Source organism: Hemibagrus wyckioides, linkage group LG07, assembly GCF_019097595.1.
Source record: "Hemibagrus wyckioides isolate EC202008001 linkage group LG07, SWU_Hwy_1.0, whole genome shotgun sequence".
NCBI lineage: Eukaryota > Metazoa > Chordata > Actinopteri > Siluriformes > Bagridae > Hemibagrus > Hemibagrus wyckioides.
This window is the reverse complement of record NC_080716.1, coordinates 7,472,135-7,484,764: the sequence shown is the minus strand read 5'-3', so window position 1 is coordinate 7,484,764 and position 12,630 is coordinate 7,472,135. Positions and strand designations below refer to the sequence as shown.

The following is a 12,630-nucleotide window of genomic DNA, read 5'->3' as shown; positions in this document are numbered from 1 at the left end:
TTTGTATTAATTTGGATGTATGCTTTTGACCCTTACTCCATATGACCACAGTCAATGGTCAGCTTCATGGCAGACGCAGCCAGATTTAATTCTAAATCTCCTGGACCTTCATAAAGTCCATGATGCCATGTATCCCAGCAAGGTTTCCATAGCCCTTTGGGGGGAAACATTCTAAAAGGGAAAACTACCACACTGCATTTTTCTAGCATGCATTAAACCTAATTCATTTGCTATGTAGGTTGTGTTTCAGGGGGGCACAGTGGCTTAGGGGTCACAACATTTACTGTACCTTGCAACTCCAGAGTTGGGGTTCCAAATCCTCTGGGTACATTGGTTTCCTCACTCAGTCCAAAGACACGTGTTATAGTCTGACTGACATTTCTAAATTGTCTGCAGTTTGCGCAGTGGTGTGTGAGTGTGTGCCCTGCATTGTTTGGTACTCTGTCTAGGGTGTACCCCACTTTGTGCCCCGAGTCCCCTGAGATCCGAGGCCCTGTGTAGGAAACAGGAAACAGATGGTTGGATGGAGATGATGCTTCTAGATTTGGAGACTTGCTCAGCTCAGATGCTACTCTCTTCTGCAGTCCTCCCTGTGATCCCTGGAAAATATTTGCCTGTCTAACCATCTTCCTCACTGTGCGTGGGGGCAAAATGCACTTTCATTCTCCTCTAGACAAGTTCATTACAACTGCAGTAGTTTTAAACATCTTAATTACTACCTTCACAGTGGATATGGGCATTTCCAGGCCTGTGCTATTGTTGGTAGCCAGTGCCTGATTTATGAAGGTCAACACGCTGTTGTCTCCTTTCATTTTTCTATTCTCTTGGCGAATGACTAAGGGAATTTGTCCTGTTTCACCCCATATTTATACCCCAGTGTAGCAGGAAGTCATGGATAGCAACCTTTTTTCTTTTACTTTAATTAAAAAGTGAAAATATAAATGGGAACAAGCTTGTCACAGATCCACTCAGTGCATGCCACATTTCCCAGCACAATGTGCACTGCTTGTTACTTTCTTTGTTCTCACATCCTGGTCGTGTCTCTACCCGTTTTATCATTTGCGTGTCTCTTTTCCAGTTTAGTCACCAGATTAGTTTTCCTATTTAAAACATTCTGTGTGTGTCATTGCATTCTCTCATTCAGTTCTTGTGTATAGAAATGTGAGAAATGGTTTGTCCTGTTACTGTCTTCCTGTAAGTACAGTTTTGGCCTTATTTCTGTTTATAATTGTCATCATAAGGGTTTGTCCCTTTTCTTCATTATCTGCCTATGTTTTAACTATTGCTACAGACTTTGATGGTGATTATTGGCTTTTCTATGACAAACACCATTTTACTTGTATTTACAAGAATTTAAGAACAAAGAATGTGGGATGCCAATAATTGTGGCACAAAACAAACAAACTAACTAACAAATAGATAAATAGATTTATTTATCTAATCAATAAACCTAATAAAAAAAAAACAGAGTGTATAACTGTCAGTAGCTACAGCAAAAATAATAAACATCCAGTATCTATAACCTTCAGACTGCAGAAAAAGGAAGCACTATCTATGTGTTTGCCCATATACCACTCTATAGTGAGCAATCATCTGCAGTGGAGGTGGCAACCCTGTCACCATGTGTAATGGCTTCCATCTCAAGTTGTGTGAAGTGTGTAAAGGCCACCCAGTGCCCAGGAGCCAATTAAAATCCAGGGAAAAGGCCCTGCTGCTTGACTTGATTGGTGTAGACCCCTCTTGATATCGGCTGCTCATCGCGTTGCGTTTGCTCGGGGCCTTTGATCCCAGCCTCCAGTCAAATGAATCATTTCCCCTCGGCCTCGTGACCGCAGCTGGCAAGGAAGCGTCATGCTACGATGTGTAACACACCATCAGCGAGTGAAAATGGCATCACATACCTGATATCACACTGTCATATCTGTACCGGAAAAGAAGCTTAACACGGAACTCGCCTGCTTTGAAGAGGCATGCTTCAGCAATTACAGTAACAAAGCGGAGCGGAAACATATTTTGTAGTACGTTAACAAACAGCATGGGCAGCACGGATGATAAGCACGTAACTATATCACAGTTTCTGGTATTATGATCACACCGGCTTACAACTTCACATTGTTTGAAAAGGTGTTAAGAGCATTGTTAAGAGAACTGCTTCTCAGGTGATTCTCAGAGAATTTTGTTACACCTGAAAATCGGCATTCACTTAAGACTTCTATCTGTACCACTATAAGAATTTAATGTTATAAAGGCTAATGTAAGATAATTGCTATATAATTAATGTTGCTTAGTTTTATATTATTTGCTTAACACACTATACACTGTAGTCATACTGGCTGGAGAATACAGCACAGCTTTGGACAGGTTTTGGACCAAACCAAATACATGAAAAAATACAGAAGCTGATCTTTTTTTTTAGAAAAATAATAATAATAGTAAATAAAAATGAAACATAAAGTAAATGTGCATGGTTTGGGAACTCTAGTTTTGTAAACATAAGCCAGTGTTCTGTAGCAGATCCTCTGATGAGGCTTAACTGATCACATGCATTTATGTAAATTAATCAGCTGAAGGAAGCTCATCAAACAAGAAATTAGATTCAGGGCCAGAGACAATAGCCCAGAAAAGTGGAGTTTTATTTCACAAAATTTTCGAAGATTTTCTTTTGTACTGTTTACCCCTTTCAGTGCGATTAGTGAGCTGACAACGTGGCAAGTTGTATGTATATCGTATACATCTGTATAACTGCTGTATAAATCAGTAATGATTAAGCATCAGAGGCTTTTACTGATCAGTCCTGGAACTCTGTATGCAAGGAGATTTATTTATTTATTTGTTTGTTTGTTTGTTTGTTTGTTTGTTACCCATTATAGTTGAATATTTATAAAACAAAAATATGTGATGATGGAACGCCACTTTAATACGTCAGTATGGACATACAGATATATATTTGTCACAATTTATAAGGAATATACCTGTTGCATATATGTTATTTTACATATGTTCTACAGATGATGTGGAGTATATACACTACTGAGTTAAGGATATTCGGCTTTCGGGTGAAATTTCAGGATGCACCTAAAATGCACTATAACCTTTACAGGTGAACTTAATTTGACCATCTCTACACTTTTGAATGCACATGTCCAACTGTTCAGTGTTTCAGTACTTTTTGCATAACTTGCTGTTGTCTAACAAGCTGCAAAATTCACAACTGGTGTTTGATCCATGAATCGACCAATACATTTTCTGGTTCAATTAGAATTGGTATTTAAACAGTCCTCTTCATCATGCTGTTCACATTTTGACATCATGAGACCAAGACCACACCTAACAATTGATCAACAGTACCTCACCATTGCAAGGCTTCAGACAGGATGTTCTCAGAGGGAAGTGGCCACTGAGCTTAGAGTGTCACAGAGTGTCATCAGCAGGTTGCGACAGAGATACTGAGAGCCTGGAAGAGTCACAGAAAGGCATAGAAGTGGACGTCCTTTGGGCCAGGGAGCATTTACGCTGGACGAGGGACCAGTGGGCCTCAGCGCTGTTCTGTGATGAAAGTCAATTCATGTTGAGTAGAAATGATGGCCACCAACGATGTTGGAGATGTCAAGGAGAGCGCTATGCATCAGCCACTGTTGTGGTGGTGTTACAGTCTGGGCAGGTGTGTCTACTCAATACAGAACTGCCCTACATCTTGTGAATGATACAGTGACAAGATGCTAATACTACCTGAATAACATCATTAATCCAGTCATTGTGCCCCTGCATGAGCAACACAGGCCTAATTTCATCTTCATGGATGACAATGCTCCAGATCATCGAGGTCACATCATTAGGGAACGGCTCCTGGAGGCTGGGGTACCTCAAATGGAGTGGCCTGCACTTTCTCCAGACCTGAATCCCATAGAAAACCTATGGGATCAGCTGAGTCGCCATGTAGAGGCTCGTAACCCTGCACCCCAGGACCTCAATGACCTGAGGGCCGCCCTTCAAAAAGAGTGAAGTTCCATGCCTCAGCAGACAATAAGTCGACTCGTGAACAGTATGAGACGTCGTTGTCAAGCTGTAATTGATGGTCAAGGGCACATGACAAATTATTGAGACATTGACATTTTTTGTTGTGGTATACCCACCACTGTTGTTGGCTTTTGTTTCAATAAATTGTTTGAGATGAGGAAATCACCACTGCATGCTTCTACTTAAATGCCCTACTTTCATGATATAATATCACTGTAGCGTGAACTTTTTACATTTTCCATAAATTTCACCCAAAAGCTAAATATCCTTAACTTTTTGTGAGTAGTGTATGTATGACTGGAGAGTGGATGATGAAGGTTTTGGGTTAAATAATTGTACTGTTCTCAGTTCAGTCAGCATGTCACACTGCAGTTCCCTCTGCACTCACCACACAGCCTTTTATTATGAAGCATGACTAAAATACTAGCTTTAACCCAGAGGTCAAATTCTTTATCATTCCTGAAAGCAATGGCCTCTTGGGATGTGTAGAGTGCAGTAGAGCTTATTCAGTACGAAGAATGGCTAAATTTTGATTTGTGTTAATTGCCAGTGAAAATTATATATACAGTATATTTAATGTCTTTTCAATAAATGTAGGACTACACACAAAGAGAAAGATGTATGTACAGTCCATGTTGATATTTTTCTTCTTTTTACCTCAGATTTCATTGATTGTCCTCTATTGTAGGTTTATACAAAAATAAGTATGTGTATTATATTAAATTATAGTGCAATACATACATGCATCGCAGTATACAGCCTCCACAATACTTATTTTATAGACTATATTATATGGTTCATTTAAATTTCAATATAAATAAATGTGTACATGATTTTACTGTGCTGTAAATAAAAAGTGGCAATAATCATCAGTTTATTGAAAAAATGAAAAATGTATTAACAATATATCACACAGTATAATTATGTAGCTTATTGCTTTTACAGCTGCCCACAAATGATCAGACTGTATGTGGTGATTATTATTATTATTGGATTTTATAATATCGTGATTATAATTAAGGCTTTATTCATGTGGTAAAAGGTCCTGGCTTTTGATAGAGGTTCTCATGGATAAGATGTATTCAAGAAGACAGTTTATGAATTGTGACATATATACGTGAACTGAGTTCAGTCATAATTAATGAAGTTGGAATGCAGGGGTTAGGAGTGAGCGAGATCAGCCGAGCTGGGCTAGAATTACTCCTTGTCAAGTACATCAGCATCAAGTACAGCTGAATAGAGTAGTTAATTGATGTGTATTTTTTTATTATAGTGCATTTATTCAGGTTTGGACAAGGAATTATTCAATCCATTTAAATGAACAGTCCCCTCTATTAAGTGAATAGGAACCCCCCCTTCTTCAAATTAGATTGTAGGCTACTCAAGCTTATCTAATGAATGGCTTAATACACTATACGATAACCAAGACGAAGCCTTTAATTTAATCTTCCTGTGCAGTAATTTGGCTCTCGCTTGGTAGACAAACAGCTCACACTAATTGATCTTAATTTATTTCCTTCTTTCTAGAGCAAGTGGAAGTGGCCGTTATGAAAAGCAAATAAAAATTCTATTAGACACATGTAGCCGGTAATGACCCTTTGCACACCTACTGGGCATATAAATGGGCTTACCAAGGAAAGCAGCGTTTGCCTCCCAAAAAAATTTTTTAATTCACTTTAATTTAATATTTAATTAGTGTTCTTTTACATCCTACTTTTGGAATTGGAATTTATTCTAAATACACGTCTATTCTCTGTCAGTATCTGCAGCATATTCATTTTTATTACTTATTAGTAATTACTTCATTTACACAATGAATTCATAATTCAGACATTAATTCGTAATACAGAATTATAGCTGAGGAATAAGGAGCTACCAGACTAGTTCTTATATGTGTTAATATTATCCTGTTTTCCCAATCTGATTCACTTGGCTTACTTGGTAATTTACTTAGCTGCTTGAAGATTTAATCGATAATGTTAGCTCTTAACTTCTAAGAAAGTACTAAAAAAATATATGCTAGAGTGCTTTTGTAAAATTCTTAGGGGGCCTATGCCCCAGGAGTGATCAAATTCTAGAAACCTTCAGCAAATTAACAATTTTCTCAGGTGTTATTAAACGGTGTAAGAATGTTAGATACCTATGAACACTCAGCTCTTCTGTGTCAGTCCCATTGCCTTATGGGATAGCGCATTGTCCATTGTTTCCACACTGCAGAATCTCAGCAGAAGCAGTAGTCCATGCAGGTATGTCTCACCTACTGCTTTACTACTGAATACTAAAAATTTGAACATACTACAGATTTGGTGTACTGCTTATTGCCTACTATATAGAAGTGTAGTAGTAATATTTGGACATAGATACAGTACTTTTTTCTCTTTATTCTGTTTTGTTTTTCATTTCGTTTGACAGAATTTTAAACAGATTATTTCTACCCCTTTTGCCAGTGACTGTTTTTTTTAGATTGATTGAAACCCACACACTCTGGCCGAGGCTCACTCAAGTAAGTTCAGAGCAGTTCACACTGATGACCATTTCTCTACGAACATCTTTTATCTAATTAAGCATGCAAATAGTCCAAACAAATCCTTTCTTTGAGCTATAAAGCAAGAGCATTGAGTAAGACTCAAAGAAGGAATTAATTTTTTGTCTTTAGATGTTTTTTTAACATCGAATATGCATAATTCACCCAAGGGTTCTAAGTGTATGTGAGCATTGATATCTCTGTCATTTAGTTTGCACATAATCCTCAACCCCTCGAGCTTGTCACTTACAATATCAGTCACAAGATCAGTAGGTGTGTTCAACTTCACACATCCATGCCTTGGTGCCACACATGCCTCTTCTTTTTTTTGTTCTTGAGGTGGTTACAGCAGCACACCACCATGACGTATGTCATAATAATCTCATGTGAGCAAGGCAGAAGTAGTTTTCAAAGCTAGGTGCTGCAGCTGCTCTCCAGCGACTGGATGAGCTCCGCTCCTTATATCTCAGGTTATATCTCATGCCATGTTTATTCAAATAAAATGAATAAGAAGCACAGACTCAGATGTATTGGGAATGTGTTTCAGGTTAACAGCTACCTTATGTGCCAAGCAGATGCCTCTGTGGTCGCAACATTTCAGTTTTGGTACCGATTTTTTTTGCTGTTCCACTTATTTCTTGTTCAACCCACAGCCTGATTTATTATTCTATTATTCATTCATTTTTATGAGCCAGTGCAGATACTGCAATTAGAACCAATACATGCGCAAAATCTGGCTCATGCCTGCAGCCAGTAGCAGCACACAGCGATCGTCTTTCCCTCTCCATCACCTGACAGGAACTGACCCCTCAATCCACCCCCTGTACCTCTGACCAGCTTAGCAAGGGTGTGTGGGTGCTTGTGAGTAGGTGGGTTCAGACGGTATTTTAGATAGTGTTTGTGTCATCATGTGACCAGTGATCATGTGTCAAAGTCAGCTGAGGATCATGGGAATTGCATTCTGCAACATCAGGACATTTTGGTCCTTTTCACTGTAATGAATTTTCCATAGAGTGCAAATATGGAATACAATTATTTCATATAACTCAGCATTCTACACACCCTGTGCTTATTGTCTGTAATCATATAGTTTCTCGTTTCTGGGCATGCAGTCCAGATCTCTGGCCACATTCATGATACAATAAATTCCTTTTTTTTTTATTGTCACTTAATGACCTGGATGCCATGACTGAAAGGAATGATATAATCTACGTGGCACAGGTTCACTAGAGTCACTAATAAAAAACATCTATAATTTTATTAAGCAATAGTCCATGCTTCTTCCATATCTTCCTAATAACCGGGAGTGTGCAGTATTACATAGTTACATATTTCACGTATTATTCACCAGGTAAAAATTCAGTGTTGTATTATTTACAGTGGGCCCTTCTATAAATCCTGTTTCCGTCTCTGCTGGGATCTACTGTTCCTGGTCAATATTTCATTTCTAACTTCACAGAGCAACACCTGGACACACAATGACATACACACAAGCCCTCGGCAGCATGCCCTCAGGTGCAGGAAGGACCGTCCTGTGTTCCTCCATGCACTTCTGCATTCACTTTCATACAGGTTTGAATCTCAGAGCTGAATCTCATTCAGTTGTGTCAGGAGTTCCCAGCCCAAATGTGAGAATACGCAGCATATCATCTTACGTGGACTGAATCTCCTCTGGCAGTAGTGTTGGAAATCAATTGCACATTTGGATGGCAAGTAGATCTCACTGTAGAGCTCTCTCCGATATCCAGATCGATACATGAAACAGATAATCATTCGGCCATGTTTAGCTATCCTATCCGGGAAGCTCTCCTTATCGTTTTTCATGTGGGCTTGCTGTGGTATACGGTCTCTGTGAAAGGCCCGAGAATAATAATGTACTGCTGCTGCTGCATGGTAATGCACGCGTCATCGTTTGTCCTTTGCGCCCTCTGTAGGCTAAAGAAGGAAGTGCAACAAAGCTGGCCGGGATCTGCACGTATAAAAGTGTGATAGATGTATTCATTTAGGCTAGATATAAACAGTTTATGCATGAGGGTGTGAAAAGTAACCTTGATCCCATATGAGATTAGAGATTGCTCCCTTTTCTCATCTACTTATATACATTACACAATGTGTTTGCGTCTGCTCGCAGAGATTTTATTACTGTTTGACCACAGAGACAAATCCTGATGTGGCAGGTTTGGGAGCCATGGCAAGCACCATTTCACCAAGAAGCTGCTTTATAAAAATGAATCACATTGAAACCTACTGTTTAATCGCAGCGAGAAAGAGCAAAGGAGAGAACAGTGAGCAGCTTATGCAATCCCACGCCGGATTAAATAATAAGCAAGCCGCTTTATTTTTGCAGAGGAGATTAAAGAGCTTTAAACACCCGCTCCTCTTCCGATTGAAATGTCAATCTGTTCCTTGTCTGTCTCAGCCAGAACTGAGGAAAGAAGATTAATATACATGTGTGATCCTACAGAGTGCTTGCTTTAACCCCTCCTATGGTGCTGCAATGCCTGTGGCCTTGGATGAATAAAAGAAAAAAACAAGGGGCGAGGAGACAAGAGAAGAGACACATCCACACATTGCTCCTTCTCTCCTTCCTGGCAAAGCCTGGGCTTTTGTCCAAGCCTCACCACAAGGATATTTTACCCTGAGAGCTTGAGGATCTGTGGGGCAGTTTTGCAGTGCCTGTGCTCAAGTGCCCTCAACTATATAGGTTCCAAAATGAAAGCAGGAAGCAAAAAGCGTGTAGAAAGCCAAGCCAGAGGCTCTCCTTGTGTTGAGAGCAACCCTCAAAGCAAGGAGAATTACCCCTCAGAGGCGAGTTCTCAATTTAGCCTAAGGATGCCTTAGCGGTTGAAACCAAATCTATCTTAATGAGACTCTGGCAAAAAAAGAAAATGCCCTCTAGACCCTTGACACGGTAGTCATGAAAACTGATCAGACAAGCATTGGTGTTAGCAACATAAACACATTCTGTCACACCACTGTACAAATGACAATTTTACATGCCCAATTAAACTCTGTATGAACTGTGACTGACTGACCCTCATCTGATTCAAGTGGGCACAAAGAGTGAAGGAGCATACCTTTGCAATCTTGTGAGGATGGCAGATTGAAAATGCACATACACGCTACTGTCACGAACATCTGAACAACTAGAAACAAACCAATCACCACAGTCTGTGATGGATTTCTGAGCAAAGCGCCTGAACAACTTTATCCCTTCACTAAATATTATGGGAGAAAACAGCACTGAAGAGCAGACAAAGACACCACAGCACCAAACACAAACAGCAAACATGTTGCAAACTTTAATCAGCTCCTGGAGATCCTGCTAATATAGAGCTGAATCGTATGCAATGTTCATGCGTCAGAGCTTCATATTTAAAGCTGACACCTTCATGTAATCAAGTGCAATGATCAGGAATCTGCGATCGGGTTAATGGGAATGTGTTTAGGCTTGAGATCCAAGATCTAGGTCAGCGGTCACCAACTCTGCTTCAGGAGATCTTCCCTCCTGGTGATAAACAGACAGATGGCTTGAGATAGCCAAGCTCTCCAGCGTTGACTTCATATTTCTACACACCAAAATCTTTATTATAATTAGCTGAATTAGAAAAATTTAAAATTGTATATATATGGGGTGTGAAGATGTAGGGCAGGAATGTCTAACCCCATTATTGTAGATCTATCATCCTGTAGCATTTATTTGCAGATATATCCTGTCTAAATGGTATGTTAAATGAAAGCAATAAAAAAAAAAAAAATTTGGTGGTAGATATACAGAACTAAGGATTTCGATCCATAATTCATGCCAATCTATAAGCAGTTAGCGATCATCAAGCAGGTTCCTAGAGAGTTCCGAGCCTAATCCATTTGATCTCATTCAGCTAATCATGAGGTGTAATGATTATCTAGAGCAGGTGTGTGTGGTCATAAACTCTGGGAAAAGCTTGATGATCGCTGATCTAGAGAATCCGTGTTTATTAGAAGCATGCATACCCAAACTGCACTCCTGTCTCTGCTCTGCGCCTTTTCCTTCAGCCTGGAATGGCAGGTAGAGATCTTGCCCCACTCCTGGATTAAGTAGGCTAGTTTAACGGGATGGATGCTGTCTTCTTCAGCAGCTCCTCATCAGCATCCTCTACGGGCTGAGAAAAAGGTCAGCTGCAGAAAAGGTAATCCGGTCATGATCATGACAAGCTGCGCTCCTCGTATTGCGCAATAGCGAGACGCGGTCCTTAAAGCCGTCACCCTCACGTGCAGTTACACTGGCCGCTTTAACGGGCTGCTGTTTACTTTAAATCTTTAAAGTTTTCCTTAGAGGAGCGCCTAGATCGCACGCGGGGATAAAAACACAGATCCGCACGAGAGCTGGCGGAAAAAATAATAAATCCATTGGGAGCATGGCTCTCCTCGGCGCGCGAGCGTTATCCAGCTTTCAGAGAGCTGCCTCCTGCTGAGGAAAAGCTGTGATTTTTTTCCCTCATGCCCCAGTCAGTGTCACATCGGATAGAGGAAAAGGCTCAGTGCTTCCCGTGCGTCAATCCTACACGCTGTATAAAAAGCTTACAGCCTACAGTCCATCCCCGCACGAGCTCCACAAGCGCGCGCAGCTCCGAGAGCGGGAAAGCAACTCTTTCTTTTCAAAGCGCTCCGTCCGAGCCAGAGATGGAGCCCCGCCCACTGTGCTGTGATTGGTCGAGCAGAATGATGGGTGGGGTAATACGAAGAGAGATGGAGAGAGAGAGGAGCAGTGTTAAAGCCCTGAAGCCAAGGCTGCCTAATGAAAGTGAGAAACAGTTTTCTCCCAAACGCTTTAGTCAGATTTTGTAGGCTGAACAATTGCCTGGCAAATAGGAATTCATACTGAAAATGTTATATTGATGTAGCCAAAGGTCATGTAGGGGTCGTAACCAAGATCAGATTTCTACTGGGGCCCCTGCTGAAAAGTCCTAAATGGCCCTAATAACATACTATCATACTATGCACTTACGCTTACGCTATGCACTATGTACCCTAGGGTCTAGTGTATGGACTTTAGAAAAGGTAGTATCCTGTCAAATGGAACACTAATGGTTTTTACTAACCAGAAGCATAAGCTATTTTCATGGTTCATTTCCAAATGAAGGAAATCAAACGCATGTAATGCATGGCCGCCAGCTTTAAGAGAACACAGTGGATTTTAGCCCACAACTAATTTTCAATACATTTACAGTGCAGTTCGGGGGCAGGATATCTTGTCCGCTCTATAAAGTGTCCAATATTCCACATTTTTTTCCATTGAATTTCTTTGGTTGAATAATCATCATTCAGGTACTTGAACAAGTGCATGACTTCTTGTTGGAATTTTCTGTGTGAACACTCTACTCACACTATTTACAATACTAAATGACATAAAGTAGTGCAGAACTATGCTATCCAGGCTGAGATGGTAGACTATTGATTAGTACATGCATGCAGTTCTCTAATCACTTTACTCTCGTGTTAATTTCTTAAAAAAGATCTAGTTGCATAAACTGTTTCCTTTCTGCCAGCTAGTCAAGATGGCTTAGCAGGTTGACCTGTGTTTAAGGTAGCTGGTAACTGGTCAGTCTACAAAAAAAAGCTGGATTTTCTATCAAGGAGTTCACACAACATGAATGTAATTCACTTTATAGTTAATAAATCTGCTGAACGTGGTCCTCAATGATTAATTTCTAATCACTGTTTTGTTCTGCTTCTATTCTTCTATAAACACTAGTTTATGATTTATTGTTCATTTTGGTTTGTTCCACACAAACAATATTTTTACATTCCTGCTCCAGTGCTTCATGCCCCCTTCTTTAGTAGGAAATTGTTTAGAAACTAAAATGGCTACTGATGTCCTTTTCATATGAAAGTCTACTCTGTGTATTTAGTGTTTAGTGTTAGACTTTTTAATACTGTATAATAATAATTATACAGTATTAAAAAGTATTATATAAAGAATAATTATTCTGTTAAATATCACATTTTCATTCTACAAACCAAAATGTCCTTCTATGTGCATGCTGGTCTCCTTTTCCATCTTCCTTCTCCTTCCTGATTAGTGAAAAAGTATATATTAAAATGTCATG

The 12,630-nt window shown here is 39.8% G+C and overlaps 1 protein-coding gene across 1 annotated transcript in view; it reads right to left on the bottom strand.

Annotated features, from left to right (window-relative positions):
• Positions 1-11,154, bottom strand: part of brinp2 (bone morphogenetic protein/retinoic acid inducible neural-specific 2) — a 121,053-nt gene extending 109,899 nt beyond the window's left edge. Inside the window, exon 1 of the mRNA XM_058395996.1 lies at positions 10,535-11,154. The gene's annotated coding sequence lies outside the window, so the exon portion shown is untranslated. The remainder of the gene's footprint in view (positions 1-10,534) is intronic.
• Between the last annotated feature and the right edge of the window lie 1,476 nt (positions 11,155-12,630).